This window comes from Filicampus tigris, chromosome 4 (assembly GCF_054856515.1).
Source record: "Filicampus tigris isolate MCC_2025a chromosome 4, RoL_Ftig_1.0, whole genome shotgun sequence".
In the NCBI taxonomy this organism is placed as follows: domain Eukaryota; kingdom Metazoa; phylum Chordata; class Actinopteri; order Syngnathiformes; family Syngnathidae; genus Filicampus; species Filicampus tigris.
In genome coordinates, this window is record NC_141220.1 from 5,534,348 (window position 1) to 5,559,833 (window position 25,486).

Sequence of the window (25,486 nt, forward strand, 5' to 3'; positions counted from 1 at the left end):
TTAGTAACAGATTAATGCTCATATTGAAGGGCCATCCTGCAGGAATAGAGGGGCCAAATACTTGGAGAAAGGCCGATCCCTCCCTCCCGTCGACCAAAAATATTTCCGGTCATGTGTAATGGATGCCAGCTTGAGCTGTGTGGGTTGAAAACCATCAACACTTCAAAGTGAGAAAACACCAGAGAGAGAAAAAAAAAAAAAAAAAAAAAAATATATATATATATATATATATATATATATATATATATATATATATATATATATATATATATATATGCAGGGGTGCACCTTTCTTAAAACATGGACAGCACATTACAAAGTAATCTAGGTCCACAATATAGAAAAAGAAGTTAAAAAAAAAAGAAGCAGCTGTTGAACTACCAGCTGATGATAACAGCTGCTAGCCACTAACGCCGGAGACTTGTCCCGGATCATTCATTCATTCATTCATTATCCATACCGCTTATCCTCACAAGGGTCGCGGGCGTGCTGGAGCCTATCCCAGCTGTCTTCGAGCAGTAGGTGGGGGACACCCTGAATTGGTTGCCAGCCAATCGCAGGGCACACACAGACAAACATCCGCACTCCATATCATACAATGACAGCGTAATTAACCAGCGGTTTATTCATGTCCTAAATTAGTGACTGAATATGATTTTGTTGTGTTGGTGTTGGTAGCAAGCGTTAAAACTGCTGATACGTCTAAAGTCAAGTTAGCCGTTACGCCACGCGGGCCAGCCTCAAAGTCAAAGTTCACTAAGGCTATTGCATTGGCATGAATGACTCATTGTAGGGCTGCTCGATTAAGTGATTTTGAACCGAAACCGAATTTTGTGGATGTTGAAAACGTTCAAATCGGCACGTTCAATTTTTTTTTTATTTTTGGTGTATCTAAGCCACCGTAGTTTCCTCTGCATTTCCGCTACCTCCCACGAGCGCGCAGTCCGGAAAAACTTCAAGAACACCGGCGCTAGCGGCGATTCTGCTATTTGCTCAGGCAAGTGAGCGTTTAGTTAAAAAATCGGGCAAATATAGATCTGTAGTGTCGTGTGTGCCCCGCATGTATAATACAACCCGTGAGCAAGTAACTCAACGTCTGAAAGGCGTCACCTTTTTTCTCCTCTACAACGGACCTCTGGTCATGACTATGCATCTGTACTTAAGCTTGACAGACCATTGTATTATTGAGTGACAGTTTTAAACTAATCATTGATTTGTGTTTAAGTAAGACCAGGGAGAAAGGTGAAAGGCTAGTCACTAGCTGGTTGGCAAAATGACTTGACAATCCTGACTAGGGATGTGCCCGACTAGTCGTTTAACCGTCTACGAGTTATTAAACGTTTTGTATTTTACTAGTCGGTTAAATGCAGCATTAAGTATCACGCATCTTGTTCCACAGAATAAGAGAGAGAGATAATTGCCCCCCCCCCAAAAAAAATCCTATTTTTCTGTGTAAGCGTTCATATTACATTGAAAATGCGACCTCTGTCTTGTCTGCTGTATGAACACATGTGTCGTCAAAATGGCCCGCCTGCGCAGAAGAATTTTCCTGATCAAAAAATATATAAAATGAACTTGTTAGTGAAAACTTGGCCATCCCTTTAACTGTAGCAAAGTGTCGGCCACTTGATTGCGATGTCGAAACATTTTTTTTTGTTGTTTTGCAAGTCATTGTCCACTATTAAGCAAAGCCCCTCCCCTCTTCGATGTGCGCAATGAAGCAGCTGCGGCATTCAAATTTCCCGTGGTCATACGCCAGCGCTCCTTCTTTTCCTTTTTCTTCATCTGATTCTTCTTCTCCTTCCTTTTCTTCTCCCCTCCGTGCAGACCGAACATGTGGAGTGCACAGCGTTCCTGCCGGGGCGTTCCCAATGCAAGTAAGTACGTGCAGTTGCGTACCTAGTGGCGCGTATGAAGTGTTTGGAGGAAATTTTTGTCGTTTGTCCATTTTGCCGAGTTGGGCGAGCTGAACTTTGGCTGCCTCATGACCACGTCACATGCATGAGGGCCGATTTGTGGGCCGGACTAAAATCCACCTGGGCCCTCGCTTAGTCCGACCTTTTTTTGAAGCTTGTCGTCCCCCGTCCTCCGTCCCCAAAATGGGAGGACGGACGTTCTGGCCCCGGGACGGACTGCCCAGCTCTGCATAACTAATAATTGTCTTGGAAATCATTACCTCAGTCGGTATTTTTTATTCCACTTTGCTGTTCCTTGCATTTGAGTTTATGTCCAGCCTTTCTTGTACAGTCCTGACATTATTGCAGTCAGCTGGCTTTTCAATCACAGTTCTGCAGTCTTTGGACAGTCTAGCAATCATTGTAAGTAGTATCACTGAGTGGTCACATCGTTAGTGTCAGCGTGTGAATGTTCCGTACCAATGAGGACAAGCATTTGACAGCTCACCATAATTCTTTTTAGTTTCAATTTTGGTTTCGTAGTTTATCCTCTTATCTGATAAAATATAGTGACCCAAAATTTACATGCTGTCAAAATATGGTTTAATGCTATAGCTAGGTCTCACTTGATGAGGGCTGTCCTTGGAGTGTGTTGCGGTGAGGATTGCTCTCCACTTTGAGGAGCACTGTCACTTGGAGTAATGGGGCAACGAGATGGAAGAGATGGGGGTTTGAGGAAGAGCTGGGCAATGGAGCAATGAGGCAAGGAGAGTAGACAGAAGTATGGTTTGATCTTCTCTTGCAGTTCTGCAGAAGTCAGTGGGATTTGACTGAGAGGCTGGAAACTGTAGTTGCTTTGACAACCAGACAGTTTTGCTCTGGTTTATTGTGGTTGGAAGGTGAGGTGTTAGGGGATACAGTAGATTGTACAACATAAGTTCATGTATTCTTCACGATAAACCAAAATATTATTAAAGCAGCATGCATAGCATAGGCATCCCAGATAGTCAACGACGATGACTATGGATGTTTACTTCAGTGTTGAGAGGCCAACTTTGTATCTTTTCAAATGAACTCTGAGTTGAATCACTTGCATTCTACTAGTCAACTAAACTGATTGTTAAGGCTTTGAAAAATACTAGGGTTACAATTAAGATAGAACTAAAGTGTAAGATATGAACTGAGGTAAAAAGTAGACAAAAAGTTCTAGAGCAAGCAATGGTACAAAAGAGAGCACAGCATTCCTACTATTGTTTGAATGTTCTCTGCCTGCCCATGTTTGATCTACCAGTTTCTTAACAAATTCAACGCGTCTGACAGTCCTTTGAGCAGGGTTAGAGAGCCAAAGAAATCAGATACGTAAGGTGCTCAGACAATACTTTTGCAGCCAGAGATATGTAGCACAATTGTGGTATAATGTCAAGTGACTGTGGTATTCCAATTGTGTGACCCTTAAGGCAAATTGAGGATGCCAGCTCCTAAGATGCAACCTTTGGCTTAGTAGGTGAACTGAACCAGCTCCCAAACAAACTGAAGACCTTGAAAGGGGATTTGTTTTTCCTACAAGTCGTCTTGACATAATATTTGAAAAGACAAAACATTGAAATTCTTCCAAGACAAAGCAAAATTGTCATGTTCAAATTAGGGATGTGCGCGACTAGTCGTTTAACCGTTTAACCGTCTACAATTTATTAAACGTTTTGTATTTTACTAGTCGGTTAAACGCGGCATTAAGTATCACACATCTTGTTCCACAGAACAAGAGAGAGAGATAATTGCTCCCCCGACACAAAAAAAAAATATTGGCAATATAAAGCAACGTAAACATGCATAAAAACCCATATATACTCATTCGGGTTTTTAAAAATAAATAATTATAAGGATAATTGTTTTCTGCCTTACTGATATAGTTCACTGTCACTTTGCTCATACTCACACTCATATGTTTTGTACCTCTGACGGTGAGTAGTGTTCAGTTACATGCTTTGTGATCCGTTTGTCACTCAATTACAATAATCTGTTTGGTGACCCCTGCTGACCCACAGCCTTGGTTAAAACAACCTAAACCACTTGGCAAGAAGACTAAAGGTGAGAGGAATGGTAAATATGCAAAAACACCGCTGCATGCACATGCACGCAAACACACAAAGGAACACACGTACAGTATATATACACACACACACACCAGCCAGTGAAAGCCTTTTTCTCTGAGCCGCGTGCCAGTCACTGAGAAAAAACAACAGCGCAATGAGAGCATTAGAAGACTTATGTGAAATTCTAAGTGCTGTGGACAGACTAGCAGGATTAATAGCAAAGAACAATACCTGAACACACTGTAGCATACAACTTTCGATAACTCATCTTTTGACTGGAGTTACCATTAAGTTTTTAACAGACGATACACATGCATGTAAAAGTGCACCATTCAAATAAGGTGAGAAAATAAGGACGAAGTAAGACAGTCTGGGAAGAATCATTAACAATTCATATTTATTGTTCACAAAAATAAAACAAATATTGAGAATATTGGACAACTCGATTGGGTGAAGTGTACGCCCGCTATTGCGGAGCTAAATATACAGTACATGCGTGTGTGTGTGTGTATATATATATATATATATATATATATATATATATATATATATATATATATATATATATATAAACCTGAATATTGGCAATATATATATATATATATATATATATATATATATATATATATATCATAAAATATACACACTTTTGTAACAACATATAAAATGATTTAATGGGGATAAACTGCCAATAAGAGTTTTCTATGAAATACTTTTTCTTTATTATATTACTTATTCAAATTCTGATGAAATAGTTATTCAAATTCTGATGAAATATGTGACAATGGAAACACTGGATTCTGGCATTACAAATTAACTTACCTTTCCATTACAGTACAGTATTGTTAATGCAGCCTTTTTGCCAAGCAGTGTGGTGTGTGTGAGTGAATGTCCTTGCTATTCCCAAATGAATGTTATCTGCAGCTCACCATATTTACTCAGGAGACAGCCTCTGCCTGCTCAGACAAGCTGTGTACACAAAGACCAACTTATATACACCACTGGCTATGGTGGTGCACAAGCACGCCATAGCATACAATCACATAAAGTGCAAACCTTATCTTTAATACGGCAAAAATAGAAGGACAATTGGAGTTTCAGATGTACTTTAAGAAAGAAATCTGAGTTGCCTTTTCATTAAATCAAACACTAAACCGTTTTACTGTACATTTAACATACAGTGGAACTTCTCAAGATCACTGTTGTCATACAATTCAGAATTCTATCAAATAATTGGGAAACACATGCCTCTGAATTTGGACAAAAAACAAGCGTGAAGGGTAGTCACTGATGACATCACTTAAGACTTTAGCATACACTATGTGGAAACTCAAGCTCACTGAGCATCTCTGACTCTTAAGGATGACCCTTCAAAAAGGTTAGAGTTGGTGGCAAAGAGCGAAATGTGGTGGTGACCAGAGAAATCAATAAATGGAAGTTTTAGTCTTAATATGAAATCGCAAGTAACAATTTTCCGCTATACATTTGTCAGTTTTATGTCACTCATCAAAGATAAGGTTAAGGACATTTTTATGTGTTTTTGAACACTTGTATTCTAGTCATGTGCCTTAACAACATGCCAGTGGTATGTTTATGTTAAAATACCTCAAGGATCAAGTGTTCTATATTATAGATTTTTTATATCATACTTTTTACAACATCTTTCTTGCCATGGTGAAATTTAGGGGCAGATCTGTCTCATGCAGAGAATCACAGCCTTTACCCTGACCCACACACTACTGGGCAAGTCGGAAGCCAGATTTTGTTAGAATTAACAACCACCTACTTTACACTCAGTGGTGAGTGTTTATAGTGTCCAGTCGCTTGCTTCTACTAGTGGAAGCAAAGTCAGGAGTATGGAAAACAAGTGAGCCGTACAATTACCTGTGTGGGTTAATTTTACTATTACTGCTATTAAATATTAATGAGGATAAGGTAATCTGACATTATTGTTTTTAAATTGAGACTGTTAAACCCGACTGGACAATAAACCCACACAACCTTGCATGAATCTGAATCTTGGGAAAAATTCCAATTCATAGTGTGGAGACTGGCAAACACAATACCCACTGACGATAGACCGCGCCTGTACATTTTCTTTTTCTCCTTGTCTGGGCATTCTATTCTTGTCTGTAAGAGTCGTAACACGAAATACAGATTACGTGAGAAGAGTACAATTTTTAAAACTCAGTTTTGATTTTTATGATGATGCACCCCATGATCATGCACAGTCGAAAAATGTTCTACTGGCCAAAAACATCACTCGGTAGGTTTTAAAAAGAGAAATCTTTAGAGATCGCCTTACATTCCTTATTTCGACAAACGTCTTCAAACTAGCCGGGTAATTCATACATTTTCACAATAAATGTGACACTGACTGAAGCGAGGGAAGCGACAAACGGAGTGATATTTCAATAAAGAAATAACTATTGAGGAGTGTGGATGTTTTTGACTAGTAATATAAACCCTAAAAACATCAAAAGTTCAATATTGTCTTTTAGCTGTTGTATTTGACTCTTATCTATCATTTACTAAAACCATGTTGTCAGAAATATTGTGATCAAACATTTACAAATAAAAAGCGTAGACTTTTATTCCTGTTTCTTTCTTTACTTTTATTTATTTACAGTGATATCATGAGGAAGTGTTGGGGTGATCTTGATTTATGTCAGTGTTTAAATCGAGCTCCAAGTGTAAGACCTCTGCCAGACAGGAAGAACCAATGATAAAGTGGAGTGCCTCACAGCCTAATGTGAGGTATTTGCTGAGTCCTGAGAGGAGATAGCTTTGATGTTGAACCAACTCCATTTTCCACACATCCTCCCCACTTTGTGTAGCCCATGGCTCTCTACTTCTGTGTCGCTCTTTCCAATTTATCTCCATCACTGTCAGACATGGAAAGAGATTCCCCTTCACAGCCCAATGCTAACTTCAAAACACTGACGTGTTGCAGCATGTCTTCGTCACCCAAAGTTGAACAGGATGAGAACATTTTGCATTAGCTTACTAAGCTCAATGTCATGGTTTCTATATGACTCTGGGTTGTAATGACAAGGTTTTTAAGAGTGTGAGTGATTTATTGGTGGAACCGGGCCCTCGTAGGTATTGCCTCCGCCTCGGGAAAGACCAAACAAATGTTCTTTAGTAGTTCTTACAAAACAAGTTATTAGGATGTTTTTACACTTGACAGCTTTGTTTGGTTAAAACCAAACTTGGTTGTCAGATGTTTTGTTCACTCCATGCTTTCGCAGAGGGAAAATGCCCCAGGATACAGAGTTCATCTGTGACATCATGGGATAGTGTGTACTGTATATGAATTTAACTTGCCTTGCTGTAAAATAACAGGACGACTACTGCTATGCAATCATTTGCCATATTTTAAAATGTTTGGAGAAAAGTTTTCCTCTCAGGGATCAGCTTTTGATTTAAAAATAACGTTCACTTCTGCAGGAACTTCATTTAGATAAGAAATGTATCTTTGCCCCAGGGTCTGGTTTGCAGTGTGCATGGTCGGGCCCAAGCCACCTCATCTAGCTCCTCTAACTGTGGCCGACTCTGAGCTCCTCCCAGATGACAGAGTTTCTCACCCTTTCTTTAAGGATAAGCCCGGTCACCCTGTGGACAAAAATAATTTCTGCTGCTTGTATCTGAGATTTTGTTCTTTTGGTCATACTATAACCCACGTACAGCTCACGGTCATAGGTGAGAGTAGGAACGTAGATTGAAGGTTAAATTAAGAGCCCCACCTTTTGGCTCAGCTCCTTTCACCACAACGGACCGATCCAAAGTCTGCATTAGTACATCCGCCTGCCGATCTCCCGTTCTATTCTTTCCTCACTTGGGAACAAGACCTCAAGATATTTGAACTCCTCCACTTGGGGTTGGATCTCATCCCCAACCTGGAGAGGGCACTCCACTAATGACCATAGTCTCAGATTTGAAGGTGCTGATTTTCATCCCAACCACCAAAACAATTTGCGAAATTTTGCCAAGACCATGTTTAATACATCTGTTTATATACTTCTAACATGAAATTATGGTTATTAAAATAAATTACATGACACGTTTTTCAGTTTTACTCAAATAAAGGTGATGCAGAAATTAGTACACCCCACAACAAAAACTTATACATCAAGTATTTTGTAAAGCCTCCATGATTTTAAATGACAGCACCAAGTCTTCTAGGCATGGAATGGAAACACTGGCAACATTTTGTTCCATCACTCGTTTTCCATTATTCAAGAATGACCTCTTGTAGAGACTGGATGCTGGATGGAGAGTGATGCTCAACTTGTCTCTTCAAAAGTCCCCATAGGTGTTTAATTGGGTTCACATCAGGAGTCATACTGGGCCACTGAATCACATTTAACCTGTTCTTCTAAAGAAATCCAACAGTGTCCTTAGATTTTTGCTTAGGATCATTGTCATGTTGGAAAAGTGCACGCCGACCAAGGGCACAAAGTGATGGCAGCACCTTCTCTTTCAGTATGGAGCAAAGCATCATTCAACAGTAAGGTAAAAGTTTTTTTAAAAAAAGGAAAAAATATACAAATATTTAAAACCTTAGAACATCAAACTGGTTTATTAAAAAAAAAAAAATCCTTCAAAGTCAATATCTGGATTGGGTTCGGTAGGCTACCTGAGGCATTATTCCAAGGTTTTTGGACAGATCAAAGCTATTCCAGGTTATCTATTCAAAAATTATTTTAAAAATTATCACACTTACAGGTATAATCAGAGCTGGGCATCATCCTTCCATTCCTGAGTTTCTGTCCTGTATATTTAATTGACCCACGTGGTTCCAGTCGGACGGAATCAGCCAACCGGCGTCGAGAACGGACGATACCGCGTCACGTGCAGGTGCCGCACTCCTGACAAGCGGTTGTCAGGTAGTAAGAAAAATATTAAAAGAAAATTATAAGAGTGTTGTTTACCTTGCGGTCCCACAGATGCAATGACATGTGCCCCATATTCTTTTTATTTCACCGATCACCACGCTTGTGCATGTGTCAGTTGTTTTATGTTTGATATTTTTTCTTCGTTTGGTAATGTGTGTGCCCGTGCGGCATCAAAGTGTAACGTGAAAATTACTTTCTCGATGCCGATTGGCTCTTGCCGACGAGAAACGGGCCGGGACCATTTGGGTCGATTAAATATGCAGGATGGAAACTCGGCGATGGAGGGACGATGCTCAGTTCTGCTTATAATGCCTCGTGGGGGAACTTATGTATGTCTCTTTGTGTTGCACATACAAGCATGCAACAGGGAAATGTCAGAGAGAAAAAAGTACCTGTAGTCGGGAAGGAAACTAACATCTCTCCAACAACTGGCAGCAGGTCATATTTGTCTGCAGCAGGACTCAACCTTGATCATTCTGGTTCAAAGCCCAAGGACTTACAGATAAGCTATACTTCAATGTAGTAGAGATGACAGGGATCAAACCCGAGGGCTCGTATGCCATTAAGCAGCAATCAGGGGCCATTTGTGTCCACAGAACAAGAGTTTGACAGACAGAGAAAATCACTACTGCTGATTCAATGTGGTTTGTGCATTAGCAAAAACCAAAACCAACATCAGTGTCTTTTGTGTGTGTTGAAGTTGAAGGTCAAAGGTCCGCCAGTCCATCAACCGTCAATCCGTAAAAAAAAAAAAAAAAATAGGTCCAACAGATGAAAAATCCATCCATTATTTGAACCAATTTGATTAAAATGGAGTGCACTATCTGTATCATACTGTCGGGCTTGTTACTCAAACAGCTTTACACTCACATTTCACACAATTATGTGCCAATCTATTGGGCTGTAAAGTGGGAGCCTGTTGCTGCTTTAACTCTGAAAAGTTTACTCAAAAGTGTTGTGTACATTAACCAGAATCCTGTGTCACATTGTTGACAAAGGTACAGTCCTGGTGGATTAAAATGCTTCCTAGTCCTTGTGCAAACTGAAATAAAGTTACAATGACAATAAGTGAATGTTTTTTTCTTTCTAATTTGTCTTCTTCTTCTTCTGTCGTTTAGCTGTTGGCAAACAACTTTTGGTGCACCTTCTATAATGGAGTGTGGGGGGCTGTAAAATACCGTTCCACCACCTCCCAACATACAGTGACGGACAGTCAGACGGAATGCGCTCATCTTTGCTGATGTCATACAGTATATGCAAACCATGTGCAGTTTAAACACCAATCGTTCAATTATTTGTTAATTATCCCCATAATCAATCAAGGACGTTTTGTCAAATGCCCATCCATAATCAGAGCCAATGAACTAGTGCCACACAATGTGTAGTAAAACTATGACAGTAGTTTGTTCTGAGTGAAAAAGACTTAAAAGGGACAGTGTGTATAGAATGTTTAGATTTTTCAAAAAGACTTTTAAAGGGACAGTGTGTAGAATGTTTAGATTGTTCAATACTCGTTCATTTTAAAAACCCACTGTTACTTTCAATAATATGCAAAAAAATATGTTCTATCACATCAACATACATTTCTTACAAATATTTGTAGGTCTAGTAATTGTGAATTATTACATAGGGCACTCCTCCCCTACAGGAGGCTGTCATGTTTCATCGCAATCTTTCGGCTATGGATACCCGAAGGAGACAAATTTAGCAAACCTAGTTACTCAGCATCATGACTACAGCATGTGTATCAACAGCAATGCACTTACTTCATCACCTGAGGGAATAATAGAAGTCGTTTGTGATATCATTTTGCTTGCACCGCTGCTGAAGAAATTGGTGGTAGGCTTGCTTGTGTGGTCTCTCTGAGGCACCGTGGTGCGTGTGCTTCAAAATGCACGTGCTTCGAACTTAGGTTGTTGCATTCTATTAGTTCACCAATGGATGGCACTAAATTCAACACAATCTCCCATTAATGAAAATGTATGCGAGATAAAGAAACCCGGAATGACACTGAATGAATCAGTTTACTGCTGCCTAATCCTTAGAGGGGTCTTGAAGCAGACTACGCACACACATACACACACACCCACACGCACCCTCCCCACACACACAAACGCACACACCCCACACAAAACATGTACAAAGTATTATAGATTACTATATCCACTTTAAAAATATATACTCTACTTTGAAATATGGTTTCAGTTTGTACTGTACCGTCCAACAGAAATATTGTGTACTTTTAAAGCATTTTTTTTCCTTTTCTGTCCAACCCCTCTTTTCAGCGCATTCCCAGCTGTGTTATCAAGAACAGCCCTAAAGCCACCAGCCTGTGACTCATTCTGGTATTCCCAGTCTGTTGGAGCACAGACAAAAACACATGTGCTCATCACTGCCATAAACACACTTGAATGTGCATCAAGGGCAGTGTTGTGTAAATTACTTACTGTGTAAATTTAAAAGAAAAAGATTATAGTTACTAATTGCTTTCCCAGCCGAAAGTAATTGTATTAGTTACTGAATTACTCGCTAAAAATGCAATTAGTTAGCAGGAAAAGTAATGAATATTGTTCAGATATTTTCCCCTCCAAATGGGAACAGTACACACGGGTCGTGACAACTCAGTGCATTCATTCATTCATTATCCATACCGCTTATCCTCACAAGGGTCGCGGGCGTGCTGGAGCCTATCCCAGCCGTCTTGGGGCAGTAGGCGGGGGACACCCTGAATTGGTTGCCAGCCAATCGCAGGGCACACAGAGACAAACATCCGCACTCACAATCACACCTAGGGGCAATTTAAAGAGTCCAATTAACTTACCATGCATGTTTTTGGAATGTGGGAGGAAACCGGAGTACCCGGAGGAAACCCACGCAGGCATGGGGAGAACATGCAAACTCCACACAGGGAGGCCGGAGCTGGGATCGAACCCACGACCTCTGAACTGTGAGGCGGACTAGCTAACCAGTTGCCCACCGTGCCGCCCAACTCAGTGCAGTTTCGGGTAATTTATTATTGTTACTACTCAAAGAATTCAGATTTTTTAGGGGGTTTTCACGGGCCAGTTAAATAGAGCAGAACCAGAGCTGGGCATTTTACTCAAATTTCCCAGTCCATTTATCTCCTTCCGTCTGCAGCCGGGGTCCGTCTATCCACATTTTTGTCCTGCCGGACCAAATACTAATCACCAGGCCTACTTTGACCTACTTCCTCTACCCCTCCCCCCGTTGAGAGATATTGGAAACAAAAGACTCACTGCGGTCGGACTAAATGCGTCTCCTTTTAGGACGCTGTAGCTGACAAAAAGCCTCGGCCACCGCCAATGCAAAATGGGAGCCATTGAAGCCTCACTGCGAAAATAGACAATTACATAGATGGAAAAATGGGCTTCCGACTGTGGTAGTCCGTCTAATTTCCACAGCCATCTATAAAGAAACAACTTACGCGCTTCTTGAGCATGGCAGGGTACTATTGTGCTTTCTGTAAAAACTTTTCTGGTGAAGTATTCCCCCTTAACCAACCTGTTAAAGGCTAATGCAGAGTTCATGTGGTCCACCCAGTGTCATCAGTCTTTGGAGGCAGTTTAGGCTCTCATATGTTCTGCTCTGGTGTTGACAGCACCACATTTTGCCTGGCCTTTCAAGTTACAGGTAGATGCTAGTCAAACTGGCGTTGGGGGTTGCTTTTGCAGGACAATTGTGAGGGTATTGAGCCTTCTGTTCATTTCCAGAGGTGGCCATTCCGTCTGGTTGACGACCGGTCCATCCATCCGGCCATGACGGACGCCCGTTTTGTAGTCGATAAACGAGAAACGAGAAACTTAAAAAAAACAAAGAAGGACTAAGAATAGGCGGAAGTGGATTTCCGTCTATGTAATCATGATATCATGGCCTGATAAATTCTGCAATGCCACAGTATGTTAATTACACTGCAGCAGAGGTGGGTGGAGTAGCCAAAAATTGTACTCAAGTGAAAGTACTGTTAGAAGTGCGGCTATAAAGTAATTTCTGCTTTTGAGTATATGTGGGATGGATTTGAGCCTTTAGAGAAATTTTAAATTTTAGGGGAAAAGATGACAAGACAGGGGGTCCACGCTGTGAATATATATATTCTGGCCATTCAAAACTGTTAAAATGGATTAAATGAAACAGAAACTTTACTGAATGGGACCTAGTCAGTGAGTAGCAAACAAATAAAATGTCACCCCCTCCAGCTGAATGGGTGTCAATTTGTCAATGAGGATAAATGGATGAAAGAAAGCACACAGAAGAAGAGTTGGTACAAAGAACAACACAAAGAAGTAGCATTTATGAGAAGTGACGACTGGCCATGAAGGCATTGGCAAACCGGACGGAACTATAACTCGTGGTGAATATTAAGTAGTAAATGCCTGTGTAGGATATCCGAACAGAATGTTATGGTAACCATCCTGAACTTAAAGACTTCTCTGTTTGCATTAGGGTTGACTCGATTTGAAAAGCTGACAATAATAAGAACTAAGAAATGCTTGTGGCTCATAGAGTTGTGACTGGTGATTGTAATGTAGGGTGACCGGTGTTTTGGAATTCAATGTTACAACACATTTCTGCTTTGACACTAACTGACAGCATCATGTAAATGTGGCATTTGCACCATTACACTACTGTATTGTAATATCTGTTCCTTGTTTTGTGCATGTGCTGGCTGGGCCTATGGGTAGTGAGTGACGTCATAGCGAGGGGACAAGGAGTTTAGGAGGGAAGTTGAGGGGGAGAGCGTGTGGATGATTGAGCGCATGGGCGTGAGTTGTGGCCACCAGCAGCTCTTGTGTGAATGTGTACTGTTCTCCGTTACGATCTGTGATTAAAAACGACGATCAGACTGCATCCGCGACTGTGTGCATCTTTGACCACTTCGAGGGGCATTACATTGGTGTCAGAAGTTTCGGATTCACTCGTCGCACGCTCGGCTTTGAGGATGTTCGGCGATCCCCTTATTCGACGAAAGGTGAAAGAAGAAGCCGTGCCGTGCGTGATTGATATGCCTGAGTCAAGTTGCACCGAGTGCGGCCGGCATAACGCTGCTGTTCCGCGCCAAGATGAGCGTGAGCCCGCAAAAACGGGGTTACGCTATGACGGAGCGACAGCTGCCGCCGCGGACGTGAATGTGAACGTGCATGGCGGTGCTCTGGACCTCGCGTGGCCCGCTATGAAGGCACTTAAATTCTCCGGAAAGGGAAGTTGGGAGGCTTATAGAGCACAGTTCGAGTTGGTGGCTGATGCCGCGCATTGGCCGAAGAAGACGAAAGCGGTGCAGTTGGCGCTTTCGCTGACGGAGGATGCCACATCCTGTCTGCTGCTGCTGAGCCCCGAAGAGAGACTCGATTACAGCGCGCTGGTGGGTGCTTTGCAGAGGCGCTTTGGGGAGTTTAATTTGAGAGACTCCCTGCGCTGTGAGTTCAAGCACCGTGATCGACATCCGGGGGAGCCGCTCCGTTATCTCGCGCATGAGATCGAGAGCCTGGGTCGGCGCGCGTATGCTGGAATGCCAAATGAGATACAAAATGAACTGATACGTGATCAGTTCATCCAAGCCCTCAGACCAGATGAGCTGCGGCTGCATGTCCAGCTTGCTCACCCAGCAGCCCTGGGAGACGCGCTTGCTCTCGCCACGGAGAGGGAGATTGCAGCCAAGGGGGCGCTGCAGACACCAAACTGTCCCGTTTCGGCAACGTCGTTCCCGGAAGGGGAGGAGCGCAGACCGGCATGGGTGGAGGAGCTGGTGTGTGCCATTAATACTCGCTCAGCACAGCATGAGGATGGAAGTGGCCGGCGTGCACGCCCTGTTGTCTGCTGGGGGTGTGGACAGCCAGGTCACCTTCTGCGGCGCTGCCCAAAGATGCTAAATCAGCAGGGAAACGAAAAAGGGTCCGTGTAGCCCGGATGACGCGGACCCCTCCAGTCGTTAACCGGGAGGTGCAACCTGCATGTGCTGGCGCTATGAACAGGGACCCTCATGTCCAGGATGAGACCGTTGTAACGGTGGGATGGACAGACGTGGGGGACCCCAGTCATGTTCGCGTGCAGATTGGGGACACTTCTTGTACAGCCTTGGTGGACACTGGGTCCTCAGCCACGATTGTGAGGCCTGACGTCGTTCCAGTGGGAACCGTCTTAGAATCGACCTTTACAAAACTGAGGACAGTGACCGGTGAAACGGCCCCCATGAGAGGCAGAGGGACATTTGTGTTTGTTTTGGGGGGTTTGTCGACAACTCACTCAGCTTGGGTGGCGGACGTGAGTGACCCATGTATTCTGGGTCGGGACTTTTTGAAAGCTGCAAAAGTTGTGGTGGATTTGGGAGCTGGGGTGCTCAACCTGCCGAATGGTCAGCGTGTGGGGCTAGTTCCGGCGTCTCAACGGGGTACTTCGGGGGTAATCATCAACACTGCTGACCCTGCAGCAGACAAGCTGCAGGTGGGGATGATGCTACCCAGCCCGACCAAGGTAGCTGCAGCACCAGCTCCTAGGCAGTCGACGGTAGATCGGGTAGAGTTCGCTCACCCCACCTGGACTTGTTCCCAGTTGGGGCTACCGGAGTCGACCTCACAGCGACCGACAGTAGATCGGGTAGAGTTCGCTCGCCCCGTGACGGACGACCCTTGGGGGGGGGCAGTGTCGGCCAGCCCAGCCATGCCAGGGAATGTAACCCCGGGTCGCCTAGCAGAGAACCGGGCAGAGGCGATACGGTTCATCTGGGAAAAGAACTGTGATGGCTTGGATGTCGAGCAGCGGGAGCAGCTGTGGCAGGTGCTGTGGGACTTTGAGAGCATTTTTGCCCTCAGTGAGAATGAGGTGGGCCTCACTCACTTGGTTGAGCACCACATCGACACCGGGGACGCGCGACCAGTTAAGGTGCGGCCCCGACGCCTGCCTTTGGCCCAGCAGGAGGCTGCGGATCAGGAGGTCCGTGCTATGCTCGAGGCGGGAATTATAGAGCCTTCCGACAGCCCGTGGGCGTCTGGCGTGGTCATGGTTCCCAGAAAGAAAAGTACCAGACCGCGGTTCTGTGTGGACTACAGGCCGCTCAATAAAGTGACAAGAAAGGACTGCTACCCGCTCCCGCGGATAGATGAGACGTTGGATCTGGTCTCTGGGTCTGCGTGGTTCTCATCGCTCGACCTGCGCAGTGGCTACTGGCAGGTCCCCCTCACCGCCGAGTCCAGACCTAAGACAGCGTTCTGCACCCCCAGAGGACACTGGCAGTTTAAAGTAATGAGTTTTGGACTCTGCAATGCACCAGGAACGTTCGAGCGCTTGATGGACACAGTGCTCTCGAACATTCCGCGGCAAGAATGCTTGGTGTATTTGGACGATGTCCTCGTCCACGGTGAGTCCTTCCAGACTGCGTTGGAGTCTCTAAGGCTGGTGCTGGGTAGAATTGCTGCGGCTGGACTGAAACTGCACCCTGAAAAGTGCCACTTTATGCGGCGAGAGGTGGAGTTCCTGGGTCACCGAGTGAATGGAGACGGCATCAGCACACTGGAGGAGAAGGTCAGCGCCATCAAAGACTGGCCAGCCCCAAAAGATCAGAAGCAGCTTAAGAGTTTTTTGGGGCTTTCCTCATATTACAGACGGTTCGTGAGAGGATTTTCTTGCATCGGGGCGCCCTTGTTCCGGCTTCTTCAGGGCAACCAACCCTTTTTGTGGACGCAGGACTGTCAGGAGGCATTTTCCAGCCTGAAAAATGCCCTCATCAATGCTCCTGTTCTCACTCCACCTGATCCAGCCTTGTCTTTTGTGCTGGATACGGACGCTAGCAATGTCGGCATGGGGGCGGTGTTGTCACAGGTGGGGCCGGAAGGTGAACGAGTGGTGGCCTACTTCAGCCGCATCTTCAATAAGAGTGAACGACGATACTGTGTCACCAGACGTGAACTGCTGGCAGTTGTTTTGGCTGCGCGTCATTTCAAGTACTACCTATGTGGCGTTCCGTTCACCATCAGGACGGATCATGCTGCGCTGCAGTGGTTGATGTCGTTCAGGGAACCAGAAGGCCAAGTGGCACGGTGGCTGGAGGAGCTGCAGGCGTTCCACTTTACTGTGGTACATCGGGCTGGAGCTCAGCACGTCAATGCTGATGCCCTTTCCCGGCGTCCATGTGCTGTTGGCGGCTGCGGCTACTGCGACCGGCGGGATGCCAGGGAGTTGGAGCTGTGTGGGGAGGCGACTGCCGCTGGACCATCGTGCTGCATCCTGGAGGCTGTGGACATTGCAGAGTGGGCTGTCAAGCAGGAAGAGGATCGTGATCTCAACCCTGTGCGACAGTGGGTCCAGAGTGGCAGGAGGCCACCCTGGGAAGGAGTGATGGGACTCTCTGTTGGCGCCAAGGGCCTTTGGAGCAAGTTTGCTCTCTTACGCATGAAGGATGGCGTGCTGCAGCGTGCGTGGAAGGACCCAGCGACCGGAGAGGAGAGGTGGCAGGTGGTGGTGCCCAGAGCTCTTAGAGAGTCGGTACTGAGAGCATGCCACGGGGGCACGGGTACCGGACACTTTGGCAGCACAAAGACACTCAGACGGCTTCGACAAGGGTTTTACTGGGGCCAGCATCGACGGGACGTGGAGGACTTTTGCCGGCGGTGTGACGAGTGCGCGGCCTACAAGGGCCCTCAAGACCAATCGCATGCACCGCTTCAGCAACAGAGAGTTGGGGCGCCCATGGAGCGGGTTGCTGTGGACATTATGGGTCCTTTTCCCGTGACGGACAGAGGGAACCGTTACGTGCTGTGTGCGATGGACTATTTCACAAAGTGGCCCGAGGCATACGCACTGCCAGATCAGGAGGCAGAGACGGTGGCGGATGCACTGTTGGAGGGCATGTTCTGCCGGTTTGGGACTGCAGATATACTCCACAGTGATCAAGGAAGAAATTTTGAGTCCAAGGTTTTTGCTGCCCTTTGTGAACGCTTGAACATGCAGAAGACGCGAACCACCCCTTTGCATCCGCAGAGTGATGGTTTAGTTGAACGTTTTAACCGCACCATGCAGCAGCAGCTTGCCATCCTCACCTCCGAGCGCCAACGTGATTGGGACCAGCATATTCCAATGGTGTTGATGGCGTATCGTTCGGCTGTCCAAAGTTCCACAAGCTGTACTCCTGCTCTGCTGATGCTTGGCCGGGAGATCCGGACACCAGCGGAGATGGCGTTTGGCAGACCACCAGGTAGCCCCGAGGATCGGCCGGGGTTGGAATATGCCCGGAGACTGCAGGATCGTTTGGAGGCAGCGCATGTCTTCGCCCGGGACCAGCTAGAGAAAGCTGGTGCACGGCAGAAGCGGAACTACGACGTACGCAGCAAGGGGCGGAACTTCCAGGTCGACGAGCTGGTTTGGGTGTATACACCAAAAAGAAAGAAGGGACGGTGCCCTAAGTTAGACAGTCATTGGGACGGGCCGTGTAGGGTCCTTGAGCGGGTGGGGGAGGTAGTGTATCGAGTGGCAGTTCCCCCCAGGGGCCGGAGGGTTGCCCTACATCGGGACAGGTTGGCTCCGTACCGGGGCAGTGGTGTTCCGATATTTGAGGCCGGGTCTGTTTCACCTGCCATTTCAGGACGAGTGGTGGATTCAGGTTCCCCAGATCCCACTCATGTTGTCCCTGTTCCTCCGGTTGGAGACAGAAATGGCACGGGTCCAGGCCGACCCAAGAGACAGAGGCGTAGGCCGCAGCGCCTAGAGGATTTTTTGTTGTTGACCCCCTCGGGGGCGAGGGTTTCATAAAGGGGAGGGCAGTGTAATATCTGTTCCTTGTTTTGTGCATGTGCTGGCTGGGCCTATGGGTAGTGAGTGACGTCATAGCGAGGGGACAAGGAGTTTAGGAGGGAAGTTGAGGGGGAGAGCGTGTGGATGATTGAGCGCATGGGCGTGAGTTGTGGCCACCAGCAGCTCTTGTGTGAATGTGTACTGTTCTCCGTTACGATCTGTGATTAAAAACGACGATCAGACTGCATCCGCGACTGTGTGCATCTTTGACCACTTCGAGGGGCATTACAGTATTATCAGTTTCCTGCCTGTCTTTAACTTACTCACAGGATCCTGTTTCTTTGTTCGGCGGCATTATCCCTGTGTAACGGGTTACTGGAAGAGAGCTAGACTACTGGGTTTTGACTTCTTCTTGACCTTTTCAATGAGGAAAATTATTTTTCACATAGACTGTATTTGTGGTGTTAAATTTCCACTGGAAACATAAAACAAAATGGGCCAGAACACTGGAAAAACAGGTGTGTTAGTATATTGCTGATGTCTCCAAAAGGAGACCCCAAAAATTCAGTCTGCTTTTGGACATATGCATATTCCGCCTGACACCAGTGATATACTAACTCACAGTAGGAGCAGCATGGCTCAGGTGAAAAAGTGGCCATCTCCTAATCTGAAGGATGTAGGTTTGTTCTTCAATCTCTGAGTACCTTTTTTTAAATAAACTGATACTATGCAATTAAATTTGACTCAAAAACTCTCCTTGTACCTGTAGATCACTCCAATTTTTTTTTCAGTGTGAAGTGTGAATACACATAGACTGTATGTATAGTATACTCTTGCAGAGTAGTTTCTTGTCTTGTAAAACTGGAAACTGAGCTTTCACTAGAGACACTATTGGGTTATGATTAATATGTTGCTACCCCCCCCCCCCCACACACACTTTTTTGTCCTTTGTCCTTTGTAAACCAACCAGGATAGTTATCACTTTTACTTACGCAGCTACGTTCGTGGAAAGTCCTGGATTGAATTGTACCACTATGTCCAAACTAGATTACTACAGTGAATTACAAGTCAACACACTGAAAAGAAATACGTTTGTTGAGAACCATTTGGCAATTAAATTTAAATTAATTCAAGAAAAGGATGTAAAATAAATGTGATAATTGACATTATAAGAAGTATGGCAAAGGAATCAAATAACAGGTTATAATGTATACACAAACCGAATAACCCTGCATCGCAAGTTACTATAACGACAGCTTCACATCAACAAACACTTCTAGCAGTGTCACAGTTCTATTCAACACAGAGGGAATCCCACAGAGACGTCCGGCAGAAAGCCGCATGGGCTGCTATTGAAGACAATAATTCAGCGTACTGTGTAATACAAACATGCCCCAAAAAAACATTGTGAAAATCTCCCTTTCTTAGAATACAGAAACATGTTGAGGCCTGATGAACTGAATGATATTAATGAGATGCTGAATACAGTATGTTTCCAGTCTTGCTGTGTTCTTCAGGGGCATGACATGCATGAGATGTTCCTAAGGTTTCACAGTAGGGTTGATGTCCCAGACAAGGACATACTTCGCATGCCTAACCCTAACCCATGCCTAATTGTAACCCCTACCGAAAAGGATAGTGTATGTACCAGGGGTGTAACTAGGGTTGCCAACGCCCGGAAAAATAAATAAGGCACACCTCATCAGCAGGGAAGGCTGACCTGACTGCCTTCAACTAGGGATGGGCAGATCTATACCAAAATATCGATATTCCGATCCAGAGTGCTCAATTTTAAGTATGGATCCTCAAGCTAAAGTCTTGATATCTACAATTAATTCATATATACTGCATAATATATTTATTAATCCATCATTTAAAAGGTTGTATTGTCATCCAATCAGAATTTTTGCTCTGTGTTGCCAAGGGCAAAGAGCTTTCTGCCTTGGCAGAACCAGACTGCTGGCTCTGGTCCAGCCCACCAGAACTTTCTAAACAAATTTGATTGGATGAAGAACGATCATAAAAGGGAAAAATAAAACATTTTCTTCAGAGATGGTAAAGAAAACTGACGAGAAAACTCAATCGACCGGTGTAAGTCTTTATTTACATTGGATACCTTCTTGAAAGATAAAACGAACACGCATTGAGTAAGTAGTTGTTTTGTAAATTGCTAATTGGGCTTATGGACTCCAGACCTACAAAACATTCCAACACTGTACCAAAATCACATTTCCGTATCACATTTACTGTATTGCATGTGGCGAATAATCCTTTTTCCAAAAAAAGTGGTCGTTTTGTGAAACATACCATGATAACATGTTGAGGTGTCAGTATTGTATATGGTAAATATGGTACGGTAAAAAAGAAGCAAACAACAACAATTTGTAGTTGCATTTTTCTGTGGAGTGGCTAGAAGACCTGTTGATGGTGGATGCCAACGCCTGTTCACCCAAAAGCAAGAACTTGACATAGTGAACATGGTCATAGCAAACAATGTAATCCATCTCCACCAGCTACAGCAACAAATACTTGCAGATAGGAAAGTATTCAACGACATGAATCGGGTAAGCATTACCACCATCAGACATATTTTTGCTTTAACTGTCTCCACTGGAAAAGACACTACTGTAAAGTAATTATTTTGTATTGAGTATTTCAGCTTTTGGTTGTTGTGGAAAAGTGTCTTCTTTGGAAGTGAATAAAAAAGTGAAAACGAAAGACTGCTGTGTTTTATTTAAAGTAGACAAGTGTGTTGCTGCTGATCTGAGCGTGTATTCATATGAAATAAGTGATACCCATTTTGTCATCGAATGACATGTTGTCGAGGGATTTTTGGGTTTTGATATCAGAGTTTCAATTTGACATATATGTGAATGGTTTATTTCCCTGTCTTGTGTCTTATTTGCTTGTATGCAGAGTTTTGACACGGTGAGCCAAATTTTGCAAAATGTGTTCAAGCAATGGGCAAAAATTGTATTATGACAGGGAGTAGACAGTATTTTATTGATTGCATTGCACTCCCATCTAGTGGTCATAAGCTGCACGGCGACTACCAGCGGGATATAGATTTTTTAAATCCATTCACTGGGATTTTGTGTGTTTTGTGTGATACAGCAACCATGTCTATGTTGTTAAAATTCAGCTGTATTTTATTGACAGTCCTCATATGTTTAAAAAATTAAAAACAGCCAAATAACATTGGCCACACAATACTACAACTTACATTTCTCTGCCCTGTTTAAACTCACGTAAGACTAGGGCAGGGGTCACCAACCGTTTTGAAACTGAGAGCCACTTTTTGGCTACTGGCTAATGCGAAGGGCTACCAGTTTCATACATACTTTTGAAATAACTGATTTTGTATCTTTTATTAATAATGAATTACTTTCGTCTATGTAAAGACACTGATCACGTTACTGTTTTTTCACAACAATTATCAGCACTTGTTTTTTCAAGGTAGGAAACAGTATCACTATGCAACACTTTATTTCTATAAATCTCTGCAAATGTTTTCATTTCAAAATGATCACTTTTACAACATTCCAAAGAAATTACAATGTTTCATCACTAGTGACCTATTTTTAGAACAGGCCCCACGGGCTGCTCAGGTGGTCCTTGGTAAGCACTGGTCGAGGGCAAGTTGTCAATGGCACAGTGGGCCACTATAGAGCTCCGCACGTTGATATCACGCATCCCAGAATGCACTGCACCCAATGTAAACAATGATGCTTTGGCAGAATAGACCCTTATACATGCGGCACCTACCTGTGACGTGGTACAGGTTAAGTCTGTTCTCGACGTCATTTGGCTGAATGGGACCGAATGGGACCACGTGGATCGATTGAATATGCAGATGTGAAATAGGCGATGCCCAGCTCTGGATATAGCTTAAAGCTCCTCTCAATTTGGGCCACATGATTATCTTTTTCTAACTGCACTGAAGAGGCAATTTGCCTTGGGTATCAGATCAATTTTAGAAAATGACATGGGTTACATGGTGAAAATAAAAACTGTATAAGCCATCATTGTGGATGTGTCAGCGCGTTCGGCTGTTAACCGAAAGTTCGTGGTTCAACCCCACCCAAGGACGCAATGAACAGTTCCTGAATTTGCAATGGGTAGCAATTTGACATTGGAAAATGAGATGGGTTTGTATACTGTAAACTGTATAAGACATCGATACGGATGTGTCCATGGCGCAATTGGTGAGGGCTTTCGGCTGTTAACTGAAAAGTTGGTGGTTCGAGTCCACCAAGCAACACAGTGAACATTTTCTGAGTTTGCCTTGGGTAATTTCAAACTGTATAAGCTAGCGATGAGGATCATTCTGTTGCGCATTTGGTGAGCGTGTTCGGCTGTTAAGAGAAAGGTTGGTGGGTCGAGCCCACCCAGGGAAGCAAAGAAGGTTTTCTGAATTTGACATTTGGTATCAATTCAAATATTGTAAACACATGGGTCACACGTTCAAAATTAAAACCGTATATGTCTCTGTGGCGCTATTGGTGAGTGCGTTCGGCTAATAACCGAAAGGTTGATGATTCAACCACAAGCAATGAACATTTCATTGAATTTCCATTGGCTATCATTTTGACTAGAAAATGACATGGTTTACACGGTGAAAATCAAAACTGTAAAAGCTATCAATGAGGATGTTTCTGTGGCACAATTGGTGAGCGTGTTTGGCTGTTAACTGAAAGGTTGGTGGTTCGAGCCCACCAAGGGAAGCAACAACGTTATTTTGAGTTTGCCAAGGGTATCAATTCAATGTTAGAAAAAAATGACATGGGTTACATGGTGAAAATCTAAACTGTATAAATCATCATTCCTAATGTCTCTGTGGCGCCATTGGTAAGCGCATTCGGCTGTTAACTGAAAGGTTAGTGGTTCAAGCCCACCCAGGGATGCTGTGAGTGTTCTTTGAATTTGCCTTGGGTATCAAGAATTTTTTAGAAAATGACATGGTTACATGGTGAAAATCAAAAGTGTAAAAGTCATTGATCCGGATGTCTCTGTGGCGCTATTGGTGAGTGCGTTCGGCTGTTAACGGGAAGGTTGGTAGTTCAACCCCACCCAGACATGCAATGAACATTTATTGACTTTGCCTTGGGTATCAATTTGATTTTAGAAAGTGACATGGGACACGGTGAACATGAAAACAGTGTAAGCCATTGATGTGGATGTCTCTGTGACGCAATTGGTGAGCACGTTCGGCTGTTAACTGAAAGGTTGGTGCTTCAACCCCACACGGAGACGCAATGAACATTTCCTCAAGTTGCATTGTACATTAGTTTGGGATTAGAAAGTGACATGGGTTACACGGTGAAAATCAAAACCGTACGAGACATCAATGCGGATGTGTCTATGTCGCAATTGGTGAGCGCGATCGGCTGTTAACTGAAAGATTGGTGGTCAACCAGCCCACCCAGGGAAATAAATTTTTTTTGAATTTGCCTTGTGTATCAGTTCAATTTTAGAAAATAACATGGGTTACATGCCGAAAATCTAAATTGTATAAACCATTTATGCGGATGTCTCTGTGGGGCAATTGGTGAGTGAGTCCGTCTGGTAACTGAAAGGTTGGTGGGTCGAGCCCATCCAGGGAAGCAAGGAAGATTTTCTTAATACCATACATGTCTCTGTGGCGCTATTGGTGAGCGCGTTCGGCTAATATCCGAAAGGTTGTTGGTTCAACCCCAAGCAATGTACGTTTCATTGAATTTCCATTGGGTATCAATTTGATATTAGAAAATGACATGGGTTACACGGTGAAAATCAAAACTGTCAAAGTTATCAATGCAGATGTCTCTGTGGCGCAATTGGTGAGCGCGTTCGGCTGTTAACTGAAAGGTTGGTGGTTCGAGCCCACCCAGGGACGCAATGAGTATTTTCTGAATTTCACTTGGTTATCAATTCATTTTTAGGCAATGACTTGGGTTGCACAGTAAAAATCAAAACCGTACAAAACATCAATGCGGATGGTTCTGTGGCGCAGTTAGTTGGGGTGTTGACTGAAAGATTGGTGGTTTGAGCCCACCCAGGGACACAATCAACATTTTTTGAGTTTGCCTTGTGTATCAATTCAATTTTAGAAAATAACATGGGTTACATGCCGAAAATCAAAACTGTATAAACCATCAATGCGGATGTCTTTGTGGCGCAATTGATGAGTGAGTCCGTCTGGTAACTGAAAGGTTGGTGATTCGAGCCCACCCAGGGATGGTATGACCATAATTGATAACTGATTTTGTATCTTTTATTAATAATGAATTACTTTCGTCTATGTAAAGACACTGATCACGTTACTGTTTTTTCACAACAACACTATGCAACACTTTATTTCTATAAATCTCTGCAAATTTTTTCATTTCAAAATGATCACTTTTACAACATTCCAAAGAAATTACAATGTTTCATCACTGGTGACCTATTTTTAGAACAGGCCACACGGGCTGCTCAGGTGGTCCTTGGTAAGCACTGGTCGAGGGCAAGTTGTCGAAAGAGTGTGATGTCATCCACAGAATGGCACAGTGGGCCACTATAGAGCTCCGCACGTTGATATCACGCATCCCACAATGCACTGCACCCAATGTAAACAATGCTGCTTTGTCAGAATAGACCCTTATACATGCGGCACCTACCTGTGACGTGGTACAGGTTAAGTCTGTTCTCGACGTCATTTGGCTGAATGGGACCGAATGGGACCACGTGGATCGATTGAATATGCAGATGTGAAATAGACGATGCCCAGCTCTGGATATAGCTTAAAGCTCCTCTCAATTTGGGCCACATGATTATCTTTTTCTAACTGCACTGAAGAGGCAATTTGCCTTGGGTATCAGATCAATTTTAGAAAATGACATGG

The 25,486-nt window shown here is 43.9% G+C and overlaps 1 non-coding gene across 1 annotated transcript; it reads left to right on the forward strand.

The window, feature by feature from the left end:
- The first annotated feature begins 24,425 nt into the window (after window positions 1-24,425).
- On the forward strand, window positions 24,426-24,499 carry trnan-guu (transfer RNA asparagine (anticodon GUU)). Its single transcript has one exon. It is a non-coding gene; the product is annotated as a tRNA-Asn (tRNA).
- The last annotated feature ends 987 nt before the right edge of the window (window positions 24,500-25,486 follow it).